The sequence below is a fragment of the Chiroxiphia lanceolata genome, chromosome 3 (genome assembly GCF_009829145.1).
Source record: "Chiroxiphia lanceolata isolate bChiLan1 chromosome 3, bChiLan1.pri, whole genome shotgun sequence".
In the NCBI taxonomy this organism is placed as follows: domain Eukaryota; kingdom Metazoa; phylum Chordata; class Aves; order Passeriformes; family Pipridae; genus Chiroxiphia; species Chiroxiphia lanceolata.
Window position 1 is genome coordinate 79,616,527 of NC_045639.1, and position 13,707 is coordinate 79,630,233.

At 41.6% G+C, this 13,707-nt stretch overlaps 1 protein-coding gene across 3 annotated transcripts in view; it reads right to left on the minus strand.

The window, feature by feature from the left end:
- Positions 1 to 10,127, minus strand: part of ANKRD6 (ankyrin repeat domain 6) — a 103,642-nt gene extending 93,515 nt beyond the window's left edge. For 2 of the 3 annotated variants that reach the window (XM_032683398.1, XM_032683394.1), the window contains exons 1-2: positions 10,037 to 10,127; positions 9,568 to 9,700 (exon numbers count right to left, since the gene is read on the minus strand). The gene's annotated coding sequence lies outside the window, so the exon portion shown is untranslated. Of the gene's footprint in view, positions 1 to 693; positions 712 to 9,567; positions 9,701 to 10,036 lie in introns of those variants that run through there. The other variant, XM_032683396.1, reaches the window with a different exon arrangement.
- Between the last annotated feature and the right edge of the window lie 3,580 nt (positions 10,128 to 13,707).

Consider the following 13,707-nt stretch of genomic DNA (forward strand, 5'->3'; position numbering starts at 1 on the left):
GAAGAAAATCCTGAACATAGAGCTTTTAAAAAGCCTCAGAAGACATGTCACAACCACCAATCTGGTAAAGAGCACTTGGAAAGGTATGGAAGAGGGACATAGATCCTTTTTCACTCTTTCACAAATTCTTTGTTAAAGGTTTGCCAAACAACCTTTTGCTGTATTCACATCTCCTCTGGGTTCAAAGTGGTGACTCAGCACTCATTAACCACTGTCAGAACACAACTAGCAAAACAACAAGAGATGTGTAGAGGATGAGGAACAGATCAAAAAAAAAATCACATGATTCTCAGAACAAGGATGCAGAGTACAAGGACAAAGGAGGGAAGAACAATACAGAACTTTTGGAAGTGGCACAAAATTAAAAGGAATTTTGCATGGGAAAATGAAATGGAAAACAGGTCAAGGACATCTTCATTACCTTAAAACCACAAGAGTGGCCTAATATGGCTAAAACACATGTTAGCATTTCAGTGCAGACAAGATCAAACTTCACTCCTGAACTATGCAGATCCATCTTCGGACGTGCAGCTGCTGCAATGTGCGTTATGGAAGTGTTAACAGCATAGTTTTTCTTTGTTGGCACTACAGGACTGAATCATACCTTATCACAGGAGCTGCGTTGCCACACAACCACCAGCTCTCAATAGTGTACAAAACAAAGAGAGAAAACTAAGGAAGAGAAGGACTTACCCTAAGTGCCATTTTCTTACAGTTAGTCTTCCCATTTATTTTGTCTCAATACAGTGAGGCCAGAATGGAGGGGAAGAAAGAGAAGGCAAACATATTATATATTTGTGTTCTTGTCTTCCAGTCCTTCCAGAAAGGCCAGTTTTGTAAACAGAAAGAAAGCTGGGATTTTCTTTATCGTGTTAACTACTCCCATGACTATAACACACCATGCAGAGTTCACAAGTATCTCTCTGCTGAACATTATCAAAAATGCACTGCAACTTCTTTTGCAACACGTTATTTTAGTCAGGCTATCTGCTCCTTAAAACACTCAGCCTATTGTTTCAACAGCACAGATCTGCATGCTGAATTATAAAAATTGTCCAATATCATATCATCTTGGCTGCAGATTTAATTTCACAGAATATGAAACTTCACTGAAAATCATTGTACAACAAGACAAGGAAACATAAACATTGGTTTCTTTTTCTTTTGGTTTGGTTTTTTCACATTAAGTGTGAGCCTACTACAACTCCCTCTGGGAGGATGTTTTTCATACAAAGCCACATTCTTTGCACCTTATTCACATAAACAATCATTGAATTAAATGAGATCAGCCAGAGAAGCAGGGAAATCAAGTTTTGATTCAGCATTACCAATACAAAACACAACATAAAAGTTAATTTAAAAAAACCCCAGGATAATAGGCATCCATCTTTAAACTATCTAATAATGCAAAAACTAGTTGAAGGTTTTGTTTTTCAGGTCTACCCCTTGAGATTTAATACAGTAAACTAATTATAATTTTGCTACACACAAGTTGTTGATAATTACCTCTTTAAGGGTCATACTGTTATCTGAGTATAAAGCAAGGGAATTTTGTTAAGAGTCATTACTTAAGTACCATTTTATTCTTGATCCTTAAATAAGCAAGGCCTGAAAATCCCACTTACAGAACATAAGGGAAGTGATTTTTTTAATGGTACTTGGTAAAATCTGCTAACTTTTGCATTACAGACACTTTTGCCTGATTCTGTTTTTCTTGAAACACCATATACATTTTGAGCTAAGCTTGAGATATACAAAACCATGAGAAACTTCCCGGTTAGCAGAAGAGTGAATACTCATAATCAAAATTTGAAGCATGAGAATTAATTGACTGAAGGTTAGTTTGTTTTTTACTAATAAAAAGGACAGACATAAAACAGATGCTTGTTGTTATATTAAAATTTAGAAGGTGACTTTATTAATAACAACTGAACTAAGACACTGCCTACAAAATTAATGCTTTTCAAAATCCTAGTGTTTTGGGGAAGAGGACAAGTATACAGCTCCTGAGAATGAAAGAAAAATCCAACATCTTAATGTGAAACACTCTAGTACACATTTAACAGTGTGCTGAGAAATTCCATTATAGTGTCACTCTTCTCTGATAACCCAGCCTGGCTTAGCTTACTTGAAAGTGCATTTAGTGTTTTTTCCCACCAAGGCGGAGTACCTGTGTGTTTCATGAGAGCTACAGAGGACTGAAATACAGAGTGAGTTCTCCATTTCACTGACACTCTTTATGCCATCTCTGGGAATGACTGAGAACAGCTCCCAGACAAAACTGGCTTTACACTGCAGCCTCCTGAAACACTTTTTTCAGCTTAGTCAAGGAGAGTCTTAATTTCAAATTATGAGGAGAACAAAGGTTGTTTTGCTTTTTCTTTCAAATACTGTGCTCAGTTCTCCTGAATGCAACCCTACCTGTTTTCTTGGTGTGCCTGCATGTTACCAAAACCAGCTCATCCCAGGTAATTATATTCAGACACTTGCTGGATGTACAAAACCACATCTGGTATATAAACAAATTCATATTATTTTAAAAAAATTATTCTTAAAAGCTGGAAATACATGGATCCAAGTTCTGTAAGCTAGATTTTGAATAAAAGGTGCTTCTAGGTTCCATGCCAAGTATTTCACTTTGAGGATTAAAAACAGAAAGAAGAAAAACCTGACAAAATTCTAGTAAATGAAGCAGCAACATCCTCCTCATTTGTATGTCTGCAGTTATAGACATGAAAGGCTAAATTCTCTGAAAGAATATGGAACCCAGAAGTTTGGTTTTAAACTTCTTAAACACGTGTTGGTGGGGAGAAATAAGGGGAAGAGAGAGGAGGTAGAAGAAAAGTTGGGGTTTGGTTTTTTCAACCTAAATTACTCCTGTAGGGAAACAATAAATCTGGGAACCCTTTTTAAAAATATGACTTTTTTCAGTTAAGAGACTCTGCCAAGGACCAGACCTTATACCTACAAATTCTGCTTTGATTTACTGATGTGGCATGCTACTTGGTGCAAGTATCCATACCGATCTTTTAATTTTGCCATTCACTTTTCACATTGGGTCCCACCTTGCTACCAGATAAACAAAGCATAAAGTTCTCATGGAGAAAGGATGGATCTTTTCTGAATAAGCAAGGCAGGACTAAATACAGAAACAGTCATTCTGGTCTGACAAGTAGGAAGAACGAGAAGCAGAAGTGAGTTACTCTAATCCACTGAGGGTACTCTTTGATCAAAACTAAATCCCAAAGAGAATACTGAAAGTTAAAATTTTATGAAGCAAGCTGAGATGTGATTGCAATGTAGATTACTTAGAGCTGAATGCTAGTTGTTCGGACAGAAGAGAGATGTTTAAATTAAGCTACTTCATATTTGTGGTAAGTTTTTACGTAGTCTGTTACCACTGTTTCACTGATGTAAAGTTATTCCTCAATAACTCATGTCCAATCCCCAAAGATTCCCCTCAAAGGAAGAAAGGTTGTTTTAAAAAAAAAAGGCCAAACCAAAACAAAAAAACACAACCCCCCCTATTATAAAAACTAGGCAGCTACGGGATAACAGGAAAAGTCCTCATCTAACAGAGAACCAGTTATACAGGAAATAAATGGTTCAAGGTCAGTCTTCACAGGGGAAGGACACAAGCCCAGCAGCTCCATGGCCATCTGCATTAAGAATATATTGAGTTCATTATAGTCACAAATGAATCACAGGGGGACAGGGAAGAAAACAACTGTTAAAATGACTGGCAGAATTCAATACCATTTAAACACAGACTGATATTCGTGGTGTGAAAAGACACCTCAACTTCATATGCATAATGATGGGCTTGGGATGATTCAGAAATGAGATCCTGGATCTATAGTGGACTGTTCTTACTAAAGCATCAGTACAGTTAAAAAGCAGGGACAGCGCTAAAAATTATTACTGCAGAACCAAAACCACCTTTATTCAACCATCTAAGAAGTTCAACTGCATCCTGGAAGTTGTCACTCTGCCCTCTCTTCTTGGAAAAGGTTTAGCAAAACTAGAAAAGTTTCAAGGAAGGAGAACACAAGACAACCAAAGGTAACACATAATTAAGAAGAGGAAAATCAGGTTGGAGAACTACTAGAAGGCACCATATTAAACCATCATATTTTGGGCTTAAAGCAAGTGAGAAGAAATAGTTCCTCTTATCATAAAGTAGTTTTCAAGCTGTGGTTTCCATAGCCTTTCTTCTATGGTTTTCTCAGTCTGTTTCCCATTCACTCATGTTCCCTCCTCAACTTGACAGAGTTATTGATATGGATGCCCTAAAAGAGTTAAAGGTACTAAGGAGAATATATATCATTTTTTTCTGCAAATTAAATGGAGCCAACATAACAGAGATGAAAATTAGCCAGGCTGACATGAAAGCATTCACCTACACCGCCAAACCAGGCTCAACGTATCTGCAGGCATGTGACTTGTTCAGCTCCTGGCCACCTCACAGGAAAAACTGAAAGAAATCTCCCCAGATGGACAGTCCTGGCCTAGTCAGTGAAAAATGTCCAACTCTCCCTGCCTTCAGGTTGTCTGAAATACTATGATTTGTGAAGATGATCCCATAGAGAAGCAGCTAACTTTAGGCACTCTGTTTTTCCAAGTGATCTCAAAGGCATCTATGTCACTTGGTAAGTTTTTGAACATTCTTTACATTATTAGAATTTAAATAAATTAGATTTGATGTTGCTTACTTTGAGGCTAGCAGAAACTAGACAGCTAACATCAATACCCGCTCTTGACTGAGGTGTCCTCATTCACCCAAATTCAGTTCTGCTTTATCAGGCATGCTGGTAACTAAGCTACTCATCTGCAGGAGCACCTCCACTTGCAAAGACACCAGAGAGCGAAATGGATGACAGCCTCACCCAGTGCATGCCAGGTCAGGATTTCTTAAATCCTAGCTTCTCCAAACTGATTAAGTGTAATCTTATAGGAAAAGAAAAGAATCCAACTTGGTAGCTGACTGTTCATTAATAAAATACTGTACTTCAAATTCATGCTTCAGCTTACTCCACACCTGAGTCTGCCATTCATATCAATAGACAAACCTTAGCTGCACTAATGCAGGGCATTCAACCATACTGAACAGCTGTTCCAGGAGGAAACTAGCACACTTCTAGAAGAAGTCATCACACATCAAAACTGGGGTACCATCTCCCATGCTAAAGCAAAGTTATATCTGCTCAGGGGCTGGAACCATTGGATCCTCTACAACCCCTTTTCGGGGAGAGGCATCTGACATAAAACTGACAAGTCCAGAGACTGGATTTCAGCATGTCTAAGAGAATCTAAACCTGTGAAAGAAGTGGATATTGCAGGGAGCATAACACAGGGGCAGGAAGAAAAACAATTTTCAACTGCGTCTTGGCTCTGAGCTTTTTCCATGCTACCAAGTCTTTAGGGCAGAGACTCCTATTTACTGCACAAATAATAAAATGATACAAGTTAAAGCATAACATTTATACTTATTTTAACTATCTTCTGACTCTGACATGAAAAAAAGTTGGTCAGCATCTTCTGTGACATCTGTGGGCAGCTCCATCATCTAGCACTCTTCAATGATTAAATGTAACATTGAAGACATACTTCTGCAATTTTGTTACCATAAAAAAAATCTTAATGTGCTTCCATACATGCAAATTTTAGATCTTGGGGGCTAGCCAAAGGCTGAAGTTACATCACAGCATAACAAAAGAGAAAGAATGTAAAGACTTAAGACCAATGACACTCTTAGAGAAAGAAATACAAACAAGAGCACATGGAAAGAGCATGGTCTGGAAAACATACCTGCAAGAGCTGCTGTAAAGTTTGGAAAAGACAAACCGATAACAAAGTGCTGTACTTTCAAAATCTGGATTTAAACCAGAACAATAATGTCAATGAAGGACTGCAGATGGCAGGTAGATAATTCCACAGCCAGAAGAAAGGCAACCCTCCTGCCCCCATCCCTAAATCCTCTCAAAAGACTTCAGCCAGACATGGTTTAATCACAAAAGTGGTCAGAGAGAAAATGAAGGAAAATTACTCATATGTAAGCTTTACAATATACTAATTAATTGATTTAAGAAGTGGGCATGCCTTGTAGATATTAGTGCAATTATTTGAGACAGTAGTGATATGGTGAAAAGATCATATCCTGCCCAAGACTTCTGCAACTGCTGTACACCCAGACATCAAACTCTTAATAAAAGTAAAACATACCTAAAATCATTCACTGTGATAACTACTAGAAAGCTATTTAAATATTGCGCTTATATATAATTATCATGCACTCATGGTGGTTTTTAATTTTATAAAGCTGGCACTTCTCCTCAGTGACTGACCTATCTGAGACAATTCAGGGAATTCTAACTCAGAAGTGTATTGCCTCAATATAAATAGACTAGCAACAGGTCTTGCTAAGATGCCACATTGCAGATGCTATTAAAACCAACAGAAAATATTCCTGACTGACTTAAAGCAATTTGCATCTCAAACTGGAAAAGGAAATTAGCCCACTGCAATGCAGACACAATGAAGATACACACCCTTAAGGAATTAATTTTCATCAAATCCAAATGCATTTTCTATAATGGAAACAAAAATGCTTTTGTCCAACAGCATGCCAGGACATGCACACAAAACCTTTATCTTCAGTGGCTCACTTCACAAAAATGGATGGTGTTTAAGTGGGGAAGGTGGCAAGTCATGAGAGAGAAAGGGAAAGTAAGGGATAGACTGTCACAAGAAGCTTGTTTAAAACCAGGATTTGAAGGAGGTAAAACTTCATGATTTGAAGAGTGCTCCAAATATGCTTTTGATCACAACATAAGATAAAAAAAAGCTTAGGTTTTTTGGCATAGGGGCAGATAAATTTTTCCTCAGGATTAGGGCAAACCCACTAGGGTGCCCATGCTCAGCACATCACACTCCAGCTACCCCATAGCCCCAGCACACTCCGTCTGGCTGGCATCTACGCCAGATGCTTCCATCTATCACTTTCCACAGATGTGCCCAAATCCCATCCCCAATCACAGCCAGCTTCCCCTATGGCCATGGTTTGGATGAGATGCAGCTAGGATTTGGAGGACCAGCAGCAGATCTGAGGAGTGGTAAGGAGAGAGCCACCGAGGAGCAGGCAGGAAGACATGAGTGCTGGCACTGAGAGAGAGTCTTCCTGTCGATTCTAAGGACCCAGAATTTCATGTCACACATGGCAAGATCACTAACAAAGGTTCAAAAGTAAAACAGTAGAAGAACAAGCCAGGAATCTACAGTCCTGCACCATATCATGAGCTAGCTATGCACTTGATATTCGATCAGAAGTACATCACTGAGGCTACCAAGACAACCCTGCACAATTGGATAATGCAAGAATTCAAGCTGATGTACTGTATTGGTTAGGCCATCCAATGTGGCTTCATTTACCACAGCAGGACTGTTTTCACAAGACATCTACCACTTTCAATATACTAGATTAACTATTAGTAGTAATGTGCTATATTTCTTTCAACCTCAAAGTCCTGTGCAGCCCTAATGCTTCATTTATCACACACCTCTCAAAAATGTGTTCTAAATTGACATTTATTCATTTCATTACTGTTTTTTGATAACACTCGTGATCCTGGTACCAAACAGCATCCTTCCCTGTTTCACTCTCAAGACCTGCACACCTGCAACTGGATCTCAAGGGGTTGTCCAGAAAACAAGAAAAATACTTGTATGGCCAAACTAGTACCACTTCTGATACAGAGCATCACTGTGTTACGTCATCAAAACCTGTAGAAGGAAGCAGAATATGGAGAACATCCAACACAGACGCATTTGAAAGCTACACAACAAATAGGCCTGGAATTCACACGTTTATTCCAACTTTTCCTAACTTTGAAACATCTGCATTCACAAGTCCATCTTCTGAATGGCAGCATGAGATAAACCAAACAGAGGCAAAAGGAGTAGAAAAAGTTTAGAAGAGACTAGATGATAAAATTAATTTAAGAACCTAAAAGTGCTTTAGAAACGGTCACTGTTATGCCACCCATCCAAACTGATAAGTACTGTTAGACCTGTTATACAGATTTAGTGAGTAAGGGGCAGCAAGGTCTTTTTCTTACATCACCAAATGACTCACTGGCAAAGTCAAGCAAAGGTGAAGTTGAAGACAGATGGAGAAATGCAGCTTGAGGCTCAATGGCTCATTACCACACTCTACAAGCACCTGATTAAGATATCATTCATCTAATCTAGTCAAAGAACATCATAAATTTGATAATCTGAACTCCAGAACATGCCACCTGTGACAAGGTCAGGATGCTAAGCCTGGCATTGCAACTACATTGTAGCAGCCAACATTGGAGCCCCATTAGTCCAGACAATTTCTGTTCCCAAAAAAAGAAAAGAGCTCTGCAAAAAGCTTTAAGAAAGCACCTGGATGATTAGGAGGTTGATCACTTTATTTTTACCCATCATTTACTGATCATTTCATTTCTAGTGTTTAAGGCCAGTCTCCTACATGAGGTTGATAGCATTGTCTGGGTAAGTACTAAGGAGCAGGGGAAAGCGAAAACTTTCCTGAGTACTATCACAAAGCCCCTTTTGAATTTTATTACAGTTTATTTTCAAACAAAAAAACCAAGGAGAGAAGCAATGACATTACTGTTACAGAATTCCTATTCCCTCTTGCAGACTAATAGGTCCTCACTGACAAACAGGCACACATCATCAACATACCAGGTACCTAAATACTTTCTATAGCCAACCAACTCTAGTTTTGGTACATGCAGTGTATTCAACAAGTGTTTTCTGCTCAGAAATTACTATGAAGGTCTGAATGAGTGTCATTACACCATGTCTCGTGGTCTGCAATGCAATTGAAGATCTTACATGTAATCACAGATCTCCAGAAACACTGTTTTCCAAGTATCTAGAGAATGAAGATTACACAACACTTGGAACTTGAGCCTGCCAAAATAAGTTGTTATAAAACCAGCTGCCCAGCCAGACATACCACGTTGAAAGCAAGTAAATAACATTCTCCTTAGAATAAACCTCAGTCCTACTAGAGGATCTGGTCCATGCCTAACAAACACTGCATAAGAATTTAGGCATGGTTACGTTTTTGCCATCTTTGAAGAGAGACAGATTTACTGATATTCCCAATACATTGCTCCTTTAACATTGGTAGGACATTCTAAGTTCATTTAAACAACTGTTCCACCTACCAGCAAGACACTTTCTACCCCTCTCAGCGTTTTTCCCCTGTGAACAAAAGCTATCCAGTAGCAGACAACATGTCCTTTTGGTCATGTGCATTGCAGAAAAAACAACCAGGAACCTAAAGAACCACTTACCACATAATTATAAAAATATGAAGATATCAATTATGTCTTTAAAAAAAAAAAACCCAGAGCGCTGTCTACAGCTTATGCGGTAATGCACACAACACCCCAGGGCATGATAAGCCCTTTATTAATGTTCGCAATAAAACGAACACTGCAGAACAATTACATGCCATAGCCATGGATTTTCACAATCGGAAAGCTCTACCAGCAGCCACTGTGTACTCACAAGGCGTTGAGACCTCAGGGACGGCTGATGTTTGCAGTAAACTAGTGGAAATATTTCCAGTGGAGTTTTCAGGTGATGTCAACAACAGGAAGAATGACTTCGAGCCAGATTTCCATTTCTCATTAGACTCGGCCTTAAAAGTTGGAACAAGTGCGTTAAGGCTCCTCGTCTATACTCCCAAATCTGCAATTGAACCCCTACGTCGACACAGGCTTCCGCACTTGCGGGGCAGCCCGGAGGGTTCGTGTCTGCCCGAGGCGGGGGTCCCTCCTCGGACCCTGCTCCGGGCCGGAATACGGGAACACTTTCACTACTCGGGCGCTGGACACTGGCTTCGCCGGGCCCGTTCCCAGCTCAGCCCCGCCACCTCCGCCATCACCTGTGCGTCCCCCGCCACCCGCGGCCCCGCCCGCCCCGCCGCAGCCACACGCAACCCCGGCGGGCGGGCGCGGGCTGGCGCCCCGCTCACCTGCGCTCCCCCGCAGCACACGCGACCCGCCGGGCGCGGCGGGCACGGACACGGCGGGCACGGACACGGCGCTGCCGCTTCCAGCGGCGCCTCCGCCGCCGCGCTGGGGCTGCCCCGGAGGTGGCGCCGCCGCCACCGTGCCCGCTGCGAGGGCGACACCGAGCGGCCGCGGCGGGCGGGCAGCGCCCCCTCCGCCCGGGCCGCCTCCCGCAGGCGAGGGGCCGAGCCAGGACCGACCTCCGCCCACACGACCGGGCCAGGAACGCCGAGCTCTGTCCGCAGCCAGGCTCAGCACCGGCCGGACGCGCTCCTGAACCGAAGCTGCTCTGCAACTTAATTCTGGAAGCTCGTAACAGTTTGCGTAGGAGCAGAAGCGCTACAAAACCACGGAATCACAGGATCGGTCAGGTTGGAAGGGGCCACAGTGGGTCATCTGGTCCAACCTCCCTGCAGGGTCGTCCTAGAGCAGATTGCACACGATTGAGTCCAGATGGTTCTCAAATATCTCCAGTGAGGGAGACTCCATCACCTGTATGGGCAATCTGTTCCAGTGTGTGGTCACCTGCATAGTAAAAGTTCTTCCTTGTATTCAGGTGGAACTCCCTGTGCATCAATTTCTGCCTATTGCCTCTTGTCCTAGCCGTTCGGATCACTGAAAATACCCTGGCTCCATCTTCTCGGCACTCCCCCTTTAGATATTTATACCCCTCTCAGTCATCTCTTCTCAAGACTGAACAGGCCCAACTCCCTCAGCCTTTTCTTATAAGACAGATATTCCATTCCCCCAATCATCCTCACTGCCCTCCACTGGACACGCTCCAGCAGCTCTGTGTCTCTCTTGTACTGAGGTGCCCAGACCTGGATACAGCAAAATTTTCCCAATTCCGGGGAGGCCAGATGCCCTTCCCTGCAGCTGGGAGCCAGCCAGCAGGCTTTGAAGTCTTGGGCAGAAGGTCAGAGAGGGATGCCTTGAAAGCTGGTTCTGCCTACTCACCACCTCACCCACCCCTGCAGCTATCACAATGTCCCAAGGGACCTTCTGCTCACCCAAGTCATGTGTTTGGGCAATTACAGGCGAATGTGAGTAATTCACAAACTGGTAAGGAGGCAAGTTAGACTGGACCATCCATAGACACCAGTACAGGAGAAAGGAGTTTGTGTGAGTAGGGTGATCAAAATGATAAAAGCAGGATCAGAAGAAGAAGGAAAAACAGAAAGCAAGTGGCTCTTCATCCTTGATCCCACAGGCACATCACTTTCAAAGGCCATTCCTCTGGCTATAAGGTATTCTCAGAATGTCCTAAATGAACTGATGCCCTAAATGAACTACACATTGAAGTATCACATGTTAGTGATGAATATATTCTTTTGAAGGTTTTTGCAGATAAATCTACTTACGCCTTTTTCACTAAATGATTAATATGGTAGTCATCGCTCCATGGCAATAGTCACACCATAGGTTCACATAAAAACCCTTGGTGCTCTGCAGGAGATCGACTGACTGGATTTACTGTTCTGACACCTCTCTGATCTCAGCAAAGCTTTGTCAAAACGACAACATTAGTCTGAAGTCTGGTGTCATTACTAAATTAGAATGTAGTTACTAAAACATATAAAAATACACTGTGATTCCTCACACTACAATTTCATTTGCTCGTTTCCATATTCAGGATAGGCCTACTTCATGTGAATTTTCTTTTACTTGATATCATGTAAAATTTTGATGTAGGAATGGAGGTATTTGTGTGAGTAACAATTAAGCTCATGTTAAATAAGTTCCATATATGTAAAAGTTTGCAGGACTGTTTTGGCTATGTTTGATCATTATGATTGAGAAACAAGATATTAACACATTGCAGAAAAAGGCTGTCTTGACACCAATCTGCCACCAATCTATTTCATGGGAGTTCTCCCTCTTTAACAGGAACTGAATGAGATGGTATCATGATCCTGCAAACTGGATGCAGATAATGTGGATGTCAGTGGGGCTATTTCCTTAATTAACATTAACCTTTTTTAATCCAGACAGCCAACTTTGTATTCTTATGGATATCTTTTTTCCTGTTGTGAAGAGAAATTCAAGAGGGATTCCGTCAGTTGCATAAAACAGAAAGTGTGTCATGCCTATGAACTGCAGCTCCCCACAGACAAAGTTCAGTCACATCTAACACTATACATATCATATATTCAAGTACTCAACCCTTCATCTACCTGCCCTTACCACAAGTCCTGTGACTGAAGGCTGGGCGCTGTTTCATTATGTGCAACCAGCTTCAAAATCAAATGGCCTGACAAAAGAAAAAGAAAGAAAAAGGCCAGGTGCAGTGGGGATAGAAAAACACCTGGAGGCAAAGGGACAGAGGAGGCTTATGTAGATTCCATGACAGATTATATTGTTAAAGGGTTGGTAGAAGTGCTTCAGCCCTACTCTAAAAACCTATCTGGCAATAAACCCAGAGTCTATGTGGCTTTGAACCTGAAGCTGTGGTCAGGCAGATCACTGACATCAGTCGTGGGAAGGTTGTGGCAAGATCTGCATTGTAACTAGTCTTCATTTTTGAGTTTCCACACCCTCATTTAGTATTTCAATATCTCCAAATTATTCTCTGTCTCACTGGTGATGTTTCATAGCTCTTTGTATAAAAGAAACCTAATACAGACAGATTTCTGGGCAAGACCCACTTCCCATAGCTGGCCTTGAAACCTAACAGCCCTTTTTGCACAGATGTGGTCAGATGGTGTGTGAGATAGATGGCCCTTCATTACAGACCTGGAAACTCTCCTCCCCTTTCCATCAGGACTTTTCAGCAGATTAATTACTCCCAGGGCTGTCCCAAGACACGATGCTGAAAACATGACTGGTAAAAAAAGTCCTGCTGCAAACGTAAGTCCTAATTCCTTGTAAGGGATTTAACTTTGAAACGTTTCCCATGATCTTTTAGTACACTATTAATCTGTTCAAGCAAAACTTCAGAGTGGGTTGATAAGTTGAGAATAAAGGCAAGCATTTCAACAAAATTGTGTATGGGTAGGTTTGGCATGATGTGGAATATAAGAGGGGGATTTCTACCTCTCCAGACAAAAAGTGTGCCTCCCTTATCTCCAGTGGGTTAGTGCAACCTGGAAGGCCTTCCAATGAGAAGACTGTCACACAGTGTAAAGGTGGGAAAATAATCAGCTACAGAAAACACGTGGAGACTTCCAACATAAACCCAACCATTACATTCAATATAAGGAGGGAGAGCAGGGCAACAGGAAGTAGAAAAAGAGGAAAAATTGCTGTTGGAGAATCAGGAACTCAGCTGCTAATCACCATGACAGGAAGCATGGTATGACAGGCAGGGGCTAACACACACATTCTGGTACTTAGATTGGTACAAGACAATAAGAGCAGCACTGGAAAATCCTGAGAAGGGGCCTGGCTGAGGGGCAGAAGGTCTGTCTTCGTGGAGCAGGCCTGGAGAAAGCGATGGCAGACAACTGAGTGTACCTTGGTCTGACAGGAGCATCAAAATCCCATCCTCTTCTGAGGTTTCACTACTATGGCTTTCTTTAGTGTTCCTTATTAATCAAGTCATTATTTCTAAAATAATCTCTCTCATCATTACTGCAAATACGTTACTACCCGCCATCAGTGCCTGGCTTAACACTTTGAGCCTGCACATGCGCTG